General features: G+C 57.0%; 1 pseudogene; it reads left to right on the top strand.

Annotated features, from left to right (window-relative positions):
- Nucleotides 1–2,697: 2,697 nt before the first annotated feature.
- LOC117070678 lies at nucleotides 2,698–8,947 on the top strand (annotated as a pseudogene).
- The last annotated feature ends 992 nt before the right edge of the window (nucleotides 8,948–9,939 follow it).

The following is a 9,939-nucleotide window of genomic DNA, read 5'->3' as shown; positions in this document are numbered from 1 at the left end:
CATGGGGAAGCAGGCATGGAGAGTAGAAAACTGATTTCTGGTCAGGCACAGTGGCTCACACCTGTAATGCCAGCACTTTTGGAGGCCGAGGTGGGCAGATCACCGGAGGTCAGGAGTTCGAGATCACCCTAGCCAACATGGCGAAACCCCGTCTCTACTAAAAATACAACAACTTAGCAGGGTGTGGTGGCAGGCGCCTGTAATGTCAGATACTCGGGAGTCTGAGGCAGGAGAATTACCTGAACCCAGGAGGCGGATGTTGCAGTGAGCCGAGATCCTGCCATTGTATTCCAGTCTGGGCAACAAGACGGAAACTCTGTCTCGAAAATAAATAAATAAATAAATAAATAAATAAATAAATAAATAAATAAATAAATAAAATGTAATGAATCTGGAGGACTGCATGGTGTCCTATAGCATGAGGGTTAAAAGTTGGGGTTTTGGAAACAAGTCAGCCTTGAAATTGCAGCTTTGCTGCTGCCTGAGCCACTGGACCTTCTGAGCCTGGTTTTCCTCCTGTGTCAACTGAGGGTGGTGACTTGGGCTCCCGCTCAGGGGTTGAAAGATTCTGCAGCCTCTGGAGCTGCCACTCATCACGTCATCACTGGGTCTGCTGTTCTCGGTCCTGCCTGGGTGGAGGTTTCTATGACTTCTCAACAGAAGTGGCAGTCTCAGGAGAACGCTGTAACAATGGCCATCCTTTGAGGTGCCTGTTTCTTGCTCTGTTTTTATTTAAAGATCTGTGGAAATGTTGAACAGGAAAAATGAACTGCAATATCCGGAATGAAAATAAACTAGGCAAAGTATTCTTGATTAAAAAAAAAAATTTTATATATAATACAAAAATTAGCCAGATGTGGTGGCCATCACCTGTAATTCCAGCTACTTGAGAGGCTGAGGCAGGAGAATCACTTGAACCCGGGAGGCAGAGGTTGCAGTGAGCCGAGATCGCGCCATTACACTCCAGTCTAGGCAGCAAGAGCAAAACTCTATCTCAAAAACAAACAAACAAACAAAAAAGCCTTTTATCTCAGGTTTAGGGGAGCATGTGCAGGACTGTTATATAGGTAAACTCCATGTCTCGGGGGTTTGGTGTACAGGTTATTGAGTCACCCAGGTAATAAGCATGGTACCCAATAGGTATTTTTTTTGATCCTCTCCCTCCTCCCACGCTTCACTCTCAAGTAGACCCCGGTATCTGTTGTTCCCCTCTTTGTATCCAAGCATTTCTGATTAATGAACCTAAAGAAATAGTGAAAGAACAAGCAAAACAAATCTATTCTCTTTGTTGCTCCACGCCCCCCTCTCTCTAGAAAACAACGGTTTTAACCTTGGCTGCATATTAGAGTCACCTGGGGTGCTTTTAAAATTCCCTTTGCCAGGCCCCACACTTGAACATTGTGATTTAGTTGCCTGGCCCAGGCATCAGTTTTTTTTTTTTTTTTTTTTTTTTAAGAGATGGGGTCTTTCTCTGTTGCCCAGGCTAGAATGCAGTGGTGTAATCATAGCACACTGTAGCCTTGAACTCCTGGGCTCAAGAAATCCTCCCACCTCAACTTATTGAGTAGCTGGGACTATGGACACGTGCCACCATGCCTGGCTAATTTTTAAAAAGTTTTGTAGTGATGGAGTCTCACTATGTTGCTCAGGCTGGTCTCTAACTTCTGGGCTCAAGCAATCTCCCGCCTCAGCCTCCCAAAGTGCTGGGAATATAGGCATGAGCCACTGTGCCCGGCTGGCCTCCGTATCTTTTGAGGTTTCCCTGATGACTCTACAGAGCAGCCACAGTTGACAGCCATTGCCCTGGAATCACTGTGTTCACTCACATTTCATTTTACAATGACTGTAATTGGAAAGACACATTTGGTCATGAGGAAGAGGAAATGGACAACTCATGTCTCATACAAATCACAAGTACCTCCCGCTGGAAGCAGCAGGCCTCTGGGAAGGTTCTAGAAAGAATAGGTCCCTGTGTCTGGAGCTGTGCTTCTGAGCAACTGCCTGGCTGGGGCACCCCCGCTCACTGGGTGGTCACTAAGCTTCACACACTGCTCCCCAGCTACGCTTTCCTCCTTCGTGCTTCCTTCTCCTTGCTTGACTGGACTCCAACCAGGAAGGCTCTTTTTCTTCATGATTAAAAGAGTCATAAGTGCTGATGGGAGAAAAATAAAGTCATATAGAAGAAGACAGTCTGGGTGCGGTGGCTCACACCTGTAATCCCAGCACTTTGGGAGGCGCTCACACCAGTCATCACTCCCCCTCCCAGTGCCCACATCCCCTGCCTGTCCACTGTGCCCTGTCCCCAGTGCCCTGTCCACAGCACAGCTAGCTCAACACACGTGGCATCCACGCCAGACACCATGCTTTGCCTCCCGCTGCTGAGTCCACCTGGCCCTACGCGCCTATGTGGCTGGAGTCCAGGTGTGGGGCAGGCTTCCGTGATGGTGTCAAGGACTGGACGCTTCCTGCCTGTCTCCTCGAGGTCCTTAGGGCTGACTCATCCCAACTGGGTCCCCTGCTGTGGTTCTCAGATGCCCTCTGTGTGTGTGTTTCTTCTCTGGGTTTCCTGGCCCATTCCAGAGCAATCACAGACCAGAGGGACGGCACCCCATTAGATCAATCAGACGAGCCCTGGAGTGGGGAGTGCAGTTACCATCCATGAGGATGCTGGTGTGTTGGGGGGATACAGGGAGGGGAATGGATGCCACGTCAGCCACCAATAGCCCCTATGGGCCCCTGACTTCCTGCACTAACATCGTCTCAGTGCACACATCTGCCCAGGACCACCGGGGCCATTCTCACCTGTGGGTCTACCAGATGCCCAGGAAACGCCCCCAAAATATATGATGCTTACAAGGCAAAGGCCACCTGCCCTGAAGGACGCGGGGGCCACAGAGTAGTGGAAAGCAAAGGGATGGGAGACTTATCCCCAAATCAGTGACACACCTGACGGCAGCTCAGTCACAATCCTTAGGGAGGTGTTTTGTTTTGTTTTGTTTCTGGACGGGGGTGACTTTGTAGACAAATTGCATTTTTTTCTTAAAAATGTAAAATGATCTGCAATGAAAATATACTGTGTTCAGTTTAGGGCAAGTAGCCTCTTCTGATGTTGAGTCTACAAATAATCAGAAAGCACTGAAAATTCAAAAGCCGGACTTAAAGTTCTCAGCAGCGCTTGGGTAGGCGGTGGAGTCCGTGACAGACGCTGAAACTGTGGGCTCCAAAGGCCAACACAGGAAGGAAGGAGAGAGCCTCAGAGGAGGGGGAAGGTCGGACCCGGTCCACCCCTGGCGTGGCGCCCTCAGCCCTTCTCAGCTCCCAGTGCCTCTTAACATTGCTGGCGGGTGTGAGCCGGGGTCATGCAGCCTCTGAGCGAGCTCGGTCCCTTACTCACTATTTCCAGCCTCACCTTCCTTCCCGTGAAAAGGGCACGAGAGTAACACCTCCCTCGTGGAAGTGCAAGGCTGGTACAGGCTTTAGCCACATCTCTGAGCCCTTTCACCAAAAAGGACTCACTGAACCAAAGAGCTGCACAGAGCGTTAGCATCCACCCCCACCCCAGAGAGGGCTTCCTGGAGCTCACCTGGGGGAGAGTGTGTGTGCAGGTGGGAGGATGGAGATCGTGGCCTCCCTCTACTTGGCTAGTGGCTGAAGACCCCACCGGACATCTCTGGCCTCCCAGGTGGCAGCTGCCTAAGTGGTGGGTGGTGTCTGGAACCAGGAGACCCTGTTCTGCCTGGCTGGGACTCAGTTTCCCAGGAGGTGACCTGGACAGGGTCATGCCGCCCCCTGTCTGTGGCACCTGGCTTGGGACTCGCTCCCTCCCTCCCCGTTGCTCTTCCTTCTCCTTACTCCAGGGTCTTCCAGGAAAGTGCCAATCCTGGAGTAAGATTTGGGGGGCAGTTCCTGCACTGGCTTCAAGCCCTCTGCGCACTCCTTCTCCAGCTGCAGAGCAAGGGCGTCCGGTCCTCCAGGAGAAGAGCTGGTCTAGGAGCTTAGTGTGTTCCCTGTGTCACAGGGCCTCCTCCACCCCCTGGCTCACGGACCCCATGCTGGCTGCGCTGCGGAGGCCTGCCCGGCTGCCAGATGCTGGTGACTCCCCTCCCGGGACCAGCCTTCTGGAAGGGGGATGTTGAGCCCATGAGGAGCTCCATGAGTGGCTAAGCAGGTGGGGACGGCCGTGTCCACAGCATCACCTTGGCAGCTGATGGGCAGGAAGACAGGTCCAGGCGGCCTCCAGGCACGTTCCTGTTTGTGTGACATTCACCGTGACATGGTGCATGCTGTGGCACACAGGGTCCTGTGTTCAGATAAGCCAGGGCCTTGGAGGAACTCAGGCAGAGGAAAGAGCTGGAACACAAACACAGCGCGACCTTTCCTGGGAAGAAGTCCATCCATGAATGCGCCCTGGGCCCCCTGCCACGCCCTGGGCCCCCATGGCCAAGTGCACATCCCCTCACTTCCACCACCCACGACTCCACTCAGCCCAGCTGACTCTCAAGAGCCTCTGCTGAGTCCCAGGAGCCTCTGCTGAGCCCATCCCAGAAGGGCGAGGGAGTCTGGGTGGCCAGAGAGGGCTGAGGCCTGTCAGTCTGACTGGGCTCCTTCAGGACAGGCACCCACCTGGGACGGGGACGTGCAGGGACCGCTGCGGCTGCCCTGGCCCAAGATGCCCCAGAGGCCAGGCGGACAGGCCCCTCCCTCCTCCAGGAGGTAGGACTAGGCTGGGTTTTGAAGGATGGCAATGGCCAGGTGGACGCAGGGCACGGACAGGGAAGTCCACGCAGGCCTAAAACACACAGACTCAGGCGGGCGGGAACTTCGAGGTCAAATCCCGGAGCCCTCGGAGGGAACTCAGGAAATCGGAAGCTCAGTGGGGGGCCGAGTTTGGCGCCTCAGCCTTGGGACGGGAGGTGGAGTATCCAGCAGAGGGGCTGCTGCCCACCACGGCTGGCCTTGCCCTTGGTTTTGGTCCCGGGGAAGTGCAGGGTGCAGGAGAGATGCCACAAGGCGCTTGGGTGTCCTTCCTGTGGCTTCCTTCGGTCCCAGGTGGGTGTAAGGAAGGAGACCACTACTACTCCTGCTGCCCTCCTCCCCCCACCTTGCCTAGTTCACAAGACAGGAGGAAAGAGAAAGAAACAAAAGTAAGATAAATAGCCAGACAACCTTGGCACCACCACCCGGCCCTAGGAGTTAAAAAAAGTAATAATAATAACATAAACCCCTGACCTAAACTACTTGTGTCATCTGTAAATTCCAGACACTGTATGAAAAAAAGCATGTATGTAAAACTTTCTGTTCTGTTAGCTGATGCATGTAGCCCCCAGTCACGTTTCCCACGCTTGCATGAATTATCAGGACCCTTTCACATGGATCCCTTAAAGTTGTAAGCCTTTAAAAAGGCCAAGAATTTCTTTTTCAGGGAGCTCGGCTCTTTAGACGCGAGTCTGCCAATGCTCCTGGCCGAATAAAAAGCCTCTTCCTTCTTTAATCCAGTGTCTGAGGAGCTTTGTCTGCGGCTCGTCCTGCTGCAGGTGACACATCTATGCCACTGCATCCACGCAAGACACTCTGTTAGAAAAAAGACAGGAAGGAAACGGTTCCAACTCACGAGTGAGTCACTGGGGAGGTGGGATTGGAAGTGATTTTCTCCCTTCTTCCAGTTTTTTAAGATTTATAACATGTGTGCGTCCTTTAAATGCAAAAGGCTTCCCAGGCCAAAAGCCCACCCCAAGAAGGCACTGGCTGCCCGCCCACTTCCAGCAGGTGTTCCAGCTCAGGCATTGCAGCGTGGTTGCTCCAGGGCCAGGGGAGACACAGGCCAGGGCCGCTTTGCCAGGGGGCTTCTGTTTTCCAGGATAAGTGGCCAGTGCTGGGAGATGAAGGTCATCCTGGAGAAAACTGACGAGCCGGGAAAATACACGGCTGGTGAGTCCCGGAGCCTGAGCCACAGCCTTTTGCTGCCTTCTGACTCCACTGAAAGCCCACTCTCCTGTCCCACTGGTCAATTTGCATTAGAAATGTGAACACCTGGCCCCAAACACCAGGTGTGGCAGGTTTGTCCTGGGACGGTCCCTCAGGGCTTTCTCTGTAGCTCTTGACTGTGGCTCTGGTGGGGCCAGGAGCAGAGTCGTATTTGGTTGTGGGGTCCTGCACCCCAACTCCCACCTCCACAGACCTCATACCCGGAGAAACCGCTGGTGACTCACTGGTTTGGGATGTGGCCGCCTCTCAGGTGCATCAGGTTCCTGGGAAGTGGGGGGTCCCATGGCCTGGGGCTCAGGCCTGGTGGGGAACCTGGGTCGGAGAGCTCTGGGAGTCTGGGAGGGTGCAGGAGCTGCGGGGCTCGCTGGGCCGGGTGCCGCACGCTGTCCCGGGATCCTCTCTGAAGGCCCCGGTGGCTAATTCAGGACTGTGCTGCTGTCCTTCTGCAGACGGGGCAAGCACATGACACATCATCCGATCACACGTGAAGGACCACTACATCTTTTACTGTGAGGGCCAGCTGCACGGGAAGCCGATCCGAGGGGTGAAGCTTGTGGGTGAGTCCCGCACCCCCACCCTGCAGCCCAAGCCTCCACCCGCCCTCCCTCCTCCCACAGCCTCCTGCACCCTCTTCCCCACGGGAGAAGCCAGTGGGACCCAGGAACCCGCTGCAGTTTCCTTAGGACAAGTTTTCCTGATAAAGGCCCCAATTCCCACCCCTGGAGTTCAAGATTTCAGATGCCCCAGCCTAGGTCTCTGCAGCGAAGGCAGGAAGGAGCCGCGGCTGTGGCGCAGGGGCTCAGAGGTCACACGTGTCCCAGGGCAGGCCAGGCCCTCCCCCGGGGCAGCTCCCTGCAGCGTCATCCTTGAGCGCGTTCCTGCGGGGTGTCCAGCGGGGAGAGGAACGGGGATGTGAGCAGGAGTCTGTGTGGAAAGAATGTTCCAGCTCCCAGGGTTGAATTCCGGATGCAGTGGCTGCCACAGACAGTGACGTGTCAGCGCCATTCCTGTCTGAGGACGAGGCCCGTGAAGGCTCCTGAGTTCTCCCTGGATCCAGGGGTGGGCGAATGACAGAGGAGTGGGACAGGCAGTGCCCTGGTGCGCCTGAGGGCAGAGGCGCTTCCTCCAGGGCGGACCTGTCCTGCTGTCCATCCTCACTCCGGGAGATGCCTGGGGATGGACGGAGAGCCCTTCCCGTTCTCCCAGTTCTGCTGTCATGGGAGCCTTCTCAGCCATGCACAACACCCTGGTCCCGCTTTGCCAGCCCGAGGGCCTCTGGGTTCAAGTCCCCCCATGGTGGGCGAGGTCCCCCTCCCCAGCCCAGCTCAGGCCTCCAGGCTGTGAAGGGGTGCCGTCTGCCTGTGCTGCCTCAAGCGCCCACATCTTGTCCTGGCTCCCACCTGCAGAGAGCCCGAGAACAACCTGGAAGCCTTGGAGGACTTTGAGAAGGCCGCAGGAGCCTGCAGACTTAGCACGGAGAGTATCCTCATCCTCCAGGTAGAGCAGTAGGAGGCATGGCCCTGCAGAGCCCCCCCGTGTCCCCGCGTGGGGACGTCAGCAGAGCCACGTTGCATCAGTGTGTAACTGTGCTGCCTCTAATTCTGGCTTTGTCCTTCCTGGGGTGGTGGAGCTGGTGGCTGTTGAGGGGCCCCAGTCCTGACTGCATTCTTGTGGTCTCCTGACTCGCCTGTGCTTCCTTTTCCTGCAGAAACCTGCTCTCCAGGGAGCGATTAGGGTGAGTGAACAGCTTTAGAGGACATTTGAGAAAATCCAGCCTTGGGCTCAGTGGCGCTTCAAGAAGCCCTGGGGTCTCTCCCACCCACCACACTCCTACCTGGGTGGGAGACACCTCACCTAGACCAGGCAGGTGGGAGATCTTCTCCTGAGCTGCCCGCACTCAGGCACCAGCCTCTGCTCTTGCCCTGGGAGTGACTCCTGGGAAGCTGAGAAGCCCACAGCGCTGAGCCCACCTTTGCTGGCTGCTAGTGGAGACGGTGTCTACCCCCAGCCCTGTGGGCGGGAGCAGGCAGGAGACTCAGGTTCCTCCTCAGCACCGCTCACCCTCAGCCATTCTTGTGATTCCTCTTACCCGATGAGTTGCTCAAAGATTCAGCAAAGTGGCAGGCGTGCCTGTGCTCGCTGTGTCAGATGGGCCCCTTGCTGGCTGCATGAGGGAACCAGAGGTTCGGAGACTCGCCCAAGGTCACCTGCCCAGGTGTGGGCAGAGCCAGAATCCTGGACAGCATCGCTGTCCTTCCCGCACCCTCCCCTTGGCCTGCAGTTGCCCCAATGCCTCTTCACTCGGCAGGGAGCTCTGTGGGCAGCCTGTGTGTAGGGGGGTCCCTGCTCCATTTGCTCCAATCTGGAGGCTGGAGACCCCACCTACAGCCAGAGAGCTTCGTGTGTGCCCCCCACACCGTTGCCCCCAAGAGCCCGCATGTGCCCTCCACACCCTAGTCCCTGAGAGCCCGCATGTGACCCCCCCACCATAGTCCCTGAAAGCCTGGCATCTGCCCCCACACCCTAGTTCCTGAGAACCTGCATGTGTCCCCACCCCACAGCCCCTGACAGCCGCGCTCAGCATGTGCCTCCCACACGATAGCCCCTGAGAGCCAGCATATGCCTCCACCCTGCAGCCCCCCAGAGCCCACATGTGCCCCCCACACCATAGCCCCTGAGAGCTCACATGTGCCCCCACACTGCAGCACCTGAGAGCATATGCGTTCCCACGTCACATCCCCCTGCCACCCTCCCTGTCGTGGCCTCATTCACCCTCCCCCGCTTACCAGGGCAGGGGGCACCTTGGCTCCTCAACAGCCCAAGGACGGCACCACCCAGCACCTCCATCCTTCACAGAGACATGGAAAAATCTCCCCACCCCTGCAGAACCCGGCCAGCTGCACCCCTTCCTACCACCCCTCACCTTCCCCCGCCCTGCATCCCCTCTCCTGGTTCTCCATAAAGAGCTTCAGACTCCACCTGTCTGTAGGGTTCCTCGGGGTGGGGGATGCTGGCTGGGTGCTCCTTGGGTTCAGGGAGGGGGTGGGAAGCGGGAGAAAGGACAGGGGACCAGCCTGGGCCCAGTTCTCCATGGTGGGTGCCACAGGCCAACAGTGCGAGGGGCCTGGAAGGGCCTGGCAGCGGGGTGTGTGCTGGCGACTCGGCCTGAAGGTTCCGGGGTGCTTCCTGCAGGTCAGCTGCCCACGGAGCTCAGGCTCTAGGGGTGGGTGGGGGCAGGGCTCTGCTCCTCGGTCCTGCACAAGTAAGACCAGAAGGCCTGGGACCAAGTTCAGCTGCCACCCCAGAGGGGGACTGGGCAGGGCCACCAGGGCCCTTAGCACTGACGCTGAGTCCGTGAGGCTGGACGTGGGGAGAGGGGACAGCAGCTCAAGGCAGGATGTGGCTCAGGTTTGAGCTCACCGGGGAAGCCAGTCCTGTCCTCCGGGGAACCACACCAGCACTGCCGCCAGGGCCTGGCTCCACGCTGTCCCTCTCTGTGCCTGGGTAGATTTGGGACAGGAAGTTCCCAGCTTGGGGGCAGCCACCGGAGGTCCCACCTCACACAGGCGCCTTTCCTGACCCTGGCGGTTTGTAGGATTTAAAGTTTCTTTTGAAGGCGCAACATCGCAGTGGCGCTGGGAGCGAGGAGAGGCAGACTCTTAGAGACCTGCTTCTCCCCAGGAGAGGGCGGCTGCCGGGCAGCGCCACACGGGGTGGCTTGCGCCCGGGACAGGACAATAGCCTGCGGAGCTCAGGGGAGGGAGCGGAAAGGGTAGCGGGTGACCCAGCTGTCTGTGGCCAGCTAACATGAGTCATTTCTCTGCTGCAGGGCATAGGGGCTGTCCCTGATTGTCTGGTACCTGGCCTTGGGGCAATGAGGGCTGGTGGGGAGTGGCCCCTGAGTGGGGCCATCTGAATAAGGCAGGGTGGCCGTATGGACCAATCAGCTGCTCA

Source organism: Trachypithecus francoisi, unplaced genomic scaffold (genome assembly GCF_009764315.1).
Source record: "Trachypithecus francoisi isolate TF-2019V2 unplaced genomic scaffold, Tfra_2.0 Contig01585, whole genome shotgun sequence".
Classification (NCBI taxonomy): Eukaryota; Metazoa; Chordata; class Mammalia; order Primates; family Cercopithecidae; genus Trachypithecus; species Trachypithecus francoisi.
This window is presented reverse-complemented; position numbering and strand designations above follow the sequence as displayed.